The sequence below is a fragment of the Lontra canadensis genome, unplaced genomic scaffold, assembly GCF_010015895.1.
Source record: "Lontra canadensis isolate GAN:19392208 unplaced genomic scaffold, GSC_riverotter_1.0 scaffold5, whole genome shotgun sequence".
NCBI classification, from domain to species: Eukaryota; Metazoa; Chordata; class Mammalia; order Carnivora; family Mustelidae; genus Lontra; species Lontra canadensis.
In genome coordinates this window covers 36,655,881-36,664,139 of record NW_022630999.1, presented here as the reverse complement: position 1 = coordinate 36,664,139, position 8,259 = coordinate 36,655,881, and the positions used below count along the sequence as shown (strand labels likewise).

General features: G+C 47.9%; 1 long non-coding RNA gene across 1 annotated transcript; it reads left to right on the top strand.

The window, feature by feature from the left end:
• The first annotated feature begins 396 nt into the window (after positions 1-396).
• On the top strand, positions 397-3,956 carry LOC116864332. The gene is made up of 3 exons (XR_004381997.1): positions 397-503; positions 2,565-2,853; positions 3,618-3,956. It is a non-coding gene; the product is annotated as an uncharacterized LOC116864332 (long non-coding RNA).
• Positions 3,957-8,259: the final 4,303 nt, after the last annotated feature.

Sequence of the window (8,259 nt, the reverse complement as noted above, 5' to 3'; positions counted from 1 at the left end):
GCTGGGTGAGAACCGATGGTAGAGAAGGCAGAAAACCAAGATGCGTTCTTGTTCCCGGGGAAAATACTCTCGATGTTGGTCCAGGCAGACCTGCCCCGTGAAAGGAAAGAAGCTGCGGTACTGGCTACATATGGCAGGGACGACATTCTCCTATTGGGAGTGTCTACCCGCCCAGTACATTTCCCAGCCTCCCTTGCTTTAGGGGGTGACCAATAAGCTGAAAGTCACCGGGTGGACCTTTTTGTCATTTTTTTTTTTTTTAAGTGCTGACTCATCTAAGAGGTAAACACTCTTAAACTTCTCCTTTTCCTTTCTGTGCCTGGAATGTGGCCTAATGGCTGAAGCTGAGCAGCATTCTAAGGCCACACAATGACCTCAGTGATGTAAACTACATTCTAAGGATAGCAGAACACAGATAGAAGGAGTCTCGGCTCCTTGGAGGGGATCACCCGGGAGCCAGTCCTTGACTATTTGCATCAGAACTGCTTTTGTACAAGAGAAAAGTAAATCCTTATCTTTTTTAAGGCACCATAATCTGGGTTTTCTGTTACAGATAGCGGATACTAGTCCTAAGTGATATACTCACATTCTCAGTAAGCTATTGAATAAGCAGGATTTGGGGATTTCGTTTTCAAATTGCCAAGACTCCAGACTCTCAGAGATTTTCACTTCTTGTTATGCCCTTCTTATTAAAAAGTTATTAATATGCTCTCCAGAGTAGAGGGGGGAGACCAAGATTCCTTGGGTACCTCCTTTTCCCCAGGCACTGAACTCAACTCATATTATCTGTACTCACCTCACAGTGTACCTGGGAGATGGGATTTTCATCCCATTTTGCAGATGAGGAAATGAAGTCCAGACAGATTATATCACTGTCCAGGGAGCAGAGCTAGGCTTTGAATCCAGACCTATCTGGCCTCACAGCCCATACTTCTATGGCTTCCCACTGCTTCCTGGGTCTAGAACTCTGAGGAGGTGGGGCCAGTTAGACTATTCAGAGAGCCGTGGATCAGGGTGTCCAACCCTCACCAGATCTCCAACTGCAGCCACTGACCAAAGTCTTCACCACCACAAGGTGACTAAAGCAGACAGCCCAGCTGGTCGTCTCCCTAACTCACTGCCGTCCTGTTTACTGGCCATCTGGCCTTCATCTCTGATTCTCCGACTGTCCCTCTTTAAGGACCCTCTTAAAGGGACAGAGGCCCTCCTTGGTTTCAGTAAAGGACCCTCATTCCCAAACCAATATATTCCCAAGCTGTCCGGCAAGCCTGACAAAAGAAAAGGCCAGAACAGCAGGGATTTCTGGTTGCAACACAAGCCTGTTTCTAACCTCAGATTACAGTGCCCAGAAGGATTACCTGTTCCAACCAAACACAGTCCCACCCCCAACACCCCCGCCCCGCTCCTGGCACAAATGCCATTAGAGCAGCCTGCCTCTTTAGCAGGCTCCAAATATTCTCCACCAAAACTTGGCTTTACCCTGCTTGAAACTCCTCTGTCTGTCCCAGGAGAGACTGGAAATATACTCTTTCTAGGAGCTGCTGAAAAATTAACCCACATTAGGGGAGAGCTAGGTGATGCTGAATCGGGGACAGGAAGGTCCATTTGAAAGAAAAAAAAAATGTTCTTTGTAACCAGGACAAGGCTAAGCATGCCTTCTCTCTATTGGTCTAAATCTATGCCAGCCTCCCACTGGCATCCGTAGGTGTGCTCGGAACAAGCTATGGATTTCTATAGAGACAGTCACCATGGCACTAGGGGCCTTATTCTGCTATTTCAAGAGGGAAAACAAGCAAAAGGTCAAAGGAAGAAAATCTACCATAGGGATTTTCAAACTACAAATATTTATTAAAGCTTCAGTGTGTGCCCGGAACTACATTAGATGCTGTTCATAGCAAGCAGCGCAGGGAGAATTAACCTGTATTGTAACCTCCCCGGGTTAAGTGCAAGGCAAGGCATTGACAGTGCATGATCCGATATCTCTCTCACAACAGTATAATCCTGATTTTGTCAATTGGGGGAAAAAAAATACGTTTAAGTAACTTGCCCAAAGAGCATCTAGGAACATCGCACTGGATTGGGCCAAATCCTAGCTGGAAGTAGAGGGGACATGCGGTGGGGGGGGGTGTTGGGATTCAAGGTCGGTTCACAGGGATGTGGAATGAGTTGGGGAGCCAACGGGGGCACTGAGGCAGCTGGTACGGGCATGGGGAGAGTCTCTAGCTGCTGACTGGCCTGGGGAGCAAGGAAAAATAATAGTGTTACCAGTCCACGAGAGACCACAAATGAGGAAGGGGCCCTGAGCTTGGAGCACGCAGGAGGTGGGCAGAGAGTAGGTGGTGGGGGGGTTGGCAAATGGAGAGCCACCAGCACAGACTCACCTACTGACTGCAGCTGGGTCACAGTCTCCTCCTTGAGTGATGTCAAGCCCAGCAAACAAGTGCAAGTGGAAGGGGGATGCTTCTGTGTAGAAATTGGCAATTACTGCACTAATTCTGTGTAACAACCACCAAACCCAGTGGCTTACACTAACAAGCATTTTTTTTCTTGCTCATGATTCTGAGGATAAATCGTGCTCCTGCTGGGGCTGCCTGGGCTTGGCTCCAGGCTGCGGGTCGAGTTGGGTCTGTGCCATGTGCTCCTCATCCCCTGTGGACCAGAAGATGTGCTTTTCTCATCTCAGATAACAGGAGGACACAAGACTGAACCACAAAAGCACATTTAGAGCCTCTGCTCACCTCATGCCCACCCACCTCCCAGTGGTCAATGCAAGTGTCTTGACTAAGTTCAACAACAACGCCATAAGGAGATAATCTCCAGCTGATCTATTGAGAAGCATTGCAAACCCAAGAGGTAATGGTTATGATGGATAATCCTGTTATGTGGGAATGAAGAATTAGAAGTGGTGTTCCAATCTGCCATATTCCTCAATGGAAAATAAATATGCTAATCACAAAAGAAGAGCTGCAAGTTAGAAACGACCCGTGCCCACCATAGTGGTCTTATACAATGTGCGTTCGGACAAGCTGTAGAAGTCTGAGGAGGATGAGGGCATGTTTGCTGGATTCCTTACTGTCCTTGGGCCATGACTCTTAAGAATTTTGGTCAGTGAGATGGTAGAGGCTGGAATGGGTAGGTCTCCAATGGAGCCTTCAGGACTCTGAACTCAACAGTGTCCTATTCATGACGTTCATGAATGTCATGATGATCATGTTCAGGGGAATTTACAGAGGTAGGGGTCATAGCACAGCCCTGGGTCCTGAAACACTAGGAACCCCAAAATATTGTAAATGGCATGTGTAAGAGACTGAATCTAATCACATGATGTTCATAGGGGTAGTCACAGGTCTTGCCTATTGTGGCTCAAAACTTGATCACATGGGCACAAGATCAAGGGATTGTACTTAGTTCTGTGCTTCTAAGTATAGACCCTCTCTAAGCCCCAGTTGCCTCATCTGAAAAATGGAGCTAATAAGACCTGCCTTGGAGAAGAGTGGTGAAGGTTCAAAGCACAGCCACATGTGAACCGAGCCTGGAATCTAGGAGGTGTTCAGTGCACATTGGTGCCTGTGCATCCTTGCCTGATTCTAGCTGACTCAAAGATCATGCTGTTTTAGGTGTGCCCAGCAGGAAAGCAGACAGAGCAAGTACTCAGTATGGAAGCTGAGAAGGCGGCTCCTCCTTGCACTTCAGCCCTCCTCTACAGTGGCCCATTTGACTTCAGGCATCTTGCTTAACAGGGGACTTTGATAAAGGGTAGCACATCCACAGGGAAAGCAAGATAACTCACCACCCTTTCTAACAAGAAGGTCAAAGGAATAGGGGATCTTGAGGGAGGAGAGAGTCACAATGCCAAACATTTCCCAGAGTGGTGTTGAAAAGAGAGACCGCCATTTTGGGAATGTTGTACCCAATGTTGGGTCCAACGCTAGAGACCGTTGCACACTAATGGCAGGCTGGAGATATAAGCTCAGAGTAGGGACTTAGAACCCATCACAGTTGCCTACGTTTAGAATGCTGCTGCCTTTCTGTGGGGTTTGGGTCAGATACATCTTATTCAAATCCTGGCTTAGTTGCTTACTCCCTGTGTGACCTTGGGTAAATATTTCTACTTCTCTGGGCCTCTGCCTGGGTCAGTGTTTTGAGCACATAACATACCAAGGAAAGTGTAATAGATGACAAAGTTGCTCTGATTCCACCTGCCAATAAGAATCACTGCTCTCTCCAGAATCAGGGAGGAGGCAGAAGCCATATCAGAGGAAATAATAAATAAACCTCCCCTGGTACCCCAGGGGAATGAGATGATTCTAGGATCATTGTTTTTGCCCACCTCCCTGTAAAACGGCAGGCTTGAGGTCTCGAGAGAGTAAAGGACATGGGCTGTTCGAACTATCCCTCCAGGACCCAGCACTAGACTTGACCCAACTGCAGCCTTTGATCAATATTAGAAAGAAAGGAGGAGGGAGGGAGGAATGGAAGTGAGTGTTCTATGTGCTAAGCACTCCTCCTCCCTTACAGAATCTAATCTTCCTAAGTATTGATAAATTGGGAATTACCATCGCTTATTTTGGGGATGATAATTAAGGAGAACTGAGCTTACAAATTGCCTTTTGCAATTATGAGAACTTGGGCAATTTACTTAACTTCTCTGTGCCTCAGTTTCCTTATCTGAAAAATGGAGGTGACAGTAATAGCATCTAGCTCACAGATTTGTCCTGTGAGTTCTTTGTCTGGCATGTGATAAACCCTGACTACTTGTAAGCTATTATTATCATGTTGTTGCAAAGGGCAGTTTGGGACTCAAAAGCCAGGTCTCTGATTAGAAGATTCTTGCTACCATACCCTGCATATCTACAAACAAAGATTTTAGTGGTTCCCACCCCGTTATCAATGCCTGATACATAAATTAATTTTTAGCTATCGTCCTTCTCCCAAACTGAAGCCTGAGCACAATTTTGATAAGCCACAGATGTTTAAGTTGCTCTGAGCTGGATTTTCTTGGAGGGTGTTGAAAATGCAGCACAGAGCAGAGGGGGGAAATAACTCTCATAAAATAGTGCCAAAGCAATAAATGCAGATCGTGGGATTCATGATGATGACAACCCATCAGTGTCCATGAATATTCGATCAGAACAGCTTCTGGGAGTGTGGCCTGGAATTCTCAGGCAGGCTGTGGTTTGGGCTCGCAAGTAATGTACATGTAGGAATGAAACTGACTCCACTCCTGGGCCTTCCTCCCGCCTGAAATTTCTGCTGTGCCAACCTGAAGCAGGTGGTGGGTCAACCAAATGGACCAAGGGAAGAGGATGAGAAGGAGTGGGGGTGCTGCTCAGCACCGCCCCCTCCCCCCTAGAGTGCCCCAGTGGTTCTCCCTGGCATTGACCTGAGATGACGTCATTAACACAGGGTAAAGGCCACTTCGCCTACCAGGGAAGAGCTAGAATACTGTGAACCAATCCCCAAGCCGCACGCTATCTTCCAACAACCTTGGAGACAGGTCCGGGAGCAGCTCAGGTTTCTGGCTGACTGACCAGCCCCAACCGGGGCCTCTCTAACCAGATCCGGCTACACTCCAGCAGTGCCTGCCTAAGCCAGGGACGCTCAGTTGAGGGAGGTCAGGCTTTGGCTTGCTGGAGACCCCAGGGCGAGGGGCTAATGTTGCTCCTTGAAACTTCACTTAAAAGGAAGTGCCTGGTTTGATCTAGATCTGCTACTTGCCAGCCTCTGAGATGTAAGCAAATCCCTTAGCCTCTCTGAGCCACACTATCCTCATCTTTAGTGTGAGGATCCAAAAAAGTACCCAGTTCTCGCATCTATGGGGACACAAGTGAGACAAGCTATGCAAAACATTTTGACAATGCTTGGCCCACAAACACGAGCTCCTTTTGTCATTTATTATCACTGCTGCTGTTCAGGGTGTGTTCCTAGGAAACAAAAGGATGTGTCCTATTGGCCAAGGTCATCTTCGTGGGACCCCAGTGGAACAACGAGGGAGTCTAGTGTTCAACCATTTCTTTGCAACTGGGACTTTGGACCCAGATAAGCAACTTCCTCCTGGTCACACAGGTAGCCCGCAGCAGAGCTGAGCCTGAATCCAGGACTTCTGGTCTCTTCCTTATTGCACAATGTAGTGTACAAAATGTTCTCCCATGTATCTGTTCCCAGGCTGCCGCAACCCCCGATTTGAAGCCACATGCAGAACAAAGATAATTGGGTCCAGGCCACCTTGTCTATTTTGCCTTTGTCCTCCTCTCCTGCAGTGCATTCTGGGAAGCTCCTCTGAGCTCTGGGAAGCTTGACGATTAACATCTTTCTGACAGGCTTTTCAATGTCGAGAGAAAATCAGCACAGGTAACCTCTCCAAGATTTCAGCTTGCCCTTAAATTCCAGCCCCCAGCCTCAATAATGTCTCTGTTCCTCGCTCCCCCCATTTTAAAGGACAGCTGGAGAAAGGCAGCTGCCTCCAGGTTCTTTTTGTGGGATATTAAAGCAAATGCTCATGGCACAGGGACTTTCCCTATAATGAAGAGGAAAAGGAAAAGTGAGATTGGTAAAGATCATGCTCCAGGCACTAAGCTTGATGCTAAAACATGAAGTTTGCCTGTGTCGTTATGAATGTTATTTTTTCCATAAACCTGAATTGAATTGTAGCCCAGACAAAACAATGTTTGGCTAAAAATAAAATAAAACACCTAAAACTCAAGCTGTGAGGTACCTGCAGGGGTGCCGGAGGTACAGGTATTGAACACACACAGACCTGAGTTCAGAGACCCTGAACATGTCATGGCACATTCCTGGACCTCAGTTTTCTCATCTGTAAAATAGGAACAATACTGCCCACCAAAAAGGCCCTTTGTCTGCTGTAAAAGGAGGCGACATTTGAAAAGTACCCAACACAGGAGATGCATGATCAATATACCAGCTTTTGTCAAGTGTGACCATCACCATGGGATAACATGGCATTTTGAGGCAGAAGCCCAGGACGGTTCTGCTGCTGGGAGCCTTGAAAAATCACTGAATCTAAATTTTCCAGAGGAGTGGACCAAGGTGAGTTAAAAATGGAAGTAGAAAAAAAGCTGGAAATGCCACAGAAAAGTCTGTGCTTGAGCTTTTCCAGGGCCAATACTGCTGCCTCGAGGGGCTAGTGGTGGAGAAGCAGTAGGATTAGGATGTTTAAGGCTTATGTACAAGGCCAGCATCCACAGCCTTGACCCCAGTGACATCAGTGCCACGGCCGACTATACCAGTGGTTCCACAGGAGGATTTTTGGCCCCTGCTTGGCTCTGTCTTCAAGGTTGTGGATGGACGAGCTGATCAGCATTAGGTTCCCTCAGGTCAGCTTCCTTGCCATGAAGTGAGAATCCTTCCTCCATCCCAGGCTTGCTGAAGGATGACTGCTACGTGGAACAGAAGAGCGGCTAACCTCGTCTCTGTGGCAGGCATCACGCCGAGCACTTCCCATTCGCTCATTTGGCCCCAACAGCCACAGGAGGCTAAAGCCATCACTTCCCTTCATTTGACACATATGGAAACTGAAGCCTGTGGAGGTGAAATCACCCCCTCAAGGTCGCACAGCTGGAAGGAAGGAAGGAAGGAAGGAAGGAAGGAAGGAAGGAAGGAAGGAAGGAAATGGAAGGAAGAGGGGGTTCTTGATCCCCGTCTGTCTGTCAGACTCCTGTCAGATTTCTGTGCTCTTAATCTCAGGGCTGTTCTGGTCATGCCTGATGCCTGGTGGGTCCTTGGTAAGTGGCCACCACAACCAGCAGCAACTGACTGACCAGAAAAGAGAGGACAGGTCCTCTACCCCCAGAAGGATAAGGCCACAGCAATGCAGACTTTTGTACCCAAGTTGTCTGGGTCACAGCAGACCACCCTCACTAATGCCTCAGTTCTGAGTGGGATGGGAGAGCCAGGGAGTGAAGGGTGGGTTTCTCACCTCCTGCGTTAGTTGCCAGGGCTACCACAACCGAGTACCACAGACTGGGCGGCCTGAACAACAGACACTTAGCTCCTCACAGCTCTGGAGACTACAAGTCCAAGACCAAGGTATTGGCGGGACTGGTTTCCTCCTGAGGCCTCTCCTTGCCGTGTGGATGGCCATCTCCCCACTGTGCACATCTGTGTGCTTATTTCCTCTCTCTGTAAGGACGTCAGTCATACTGGATTAGGACCACCCAATAGGACCTCATTTTAACTGAACTACCTCTTTCTCTAAATGCCGTCCCATCTTGAGGTACTAGGGGTTAGGACTTCCATATA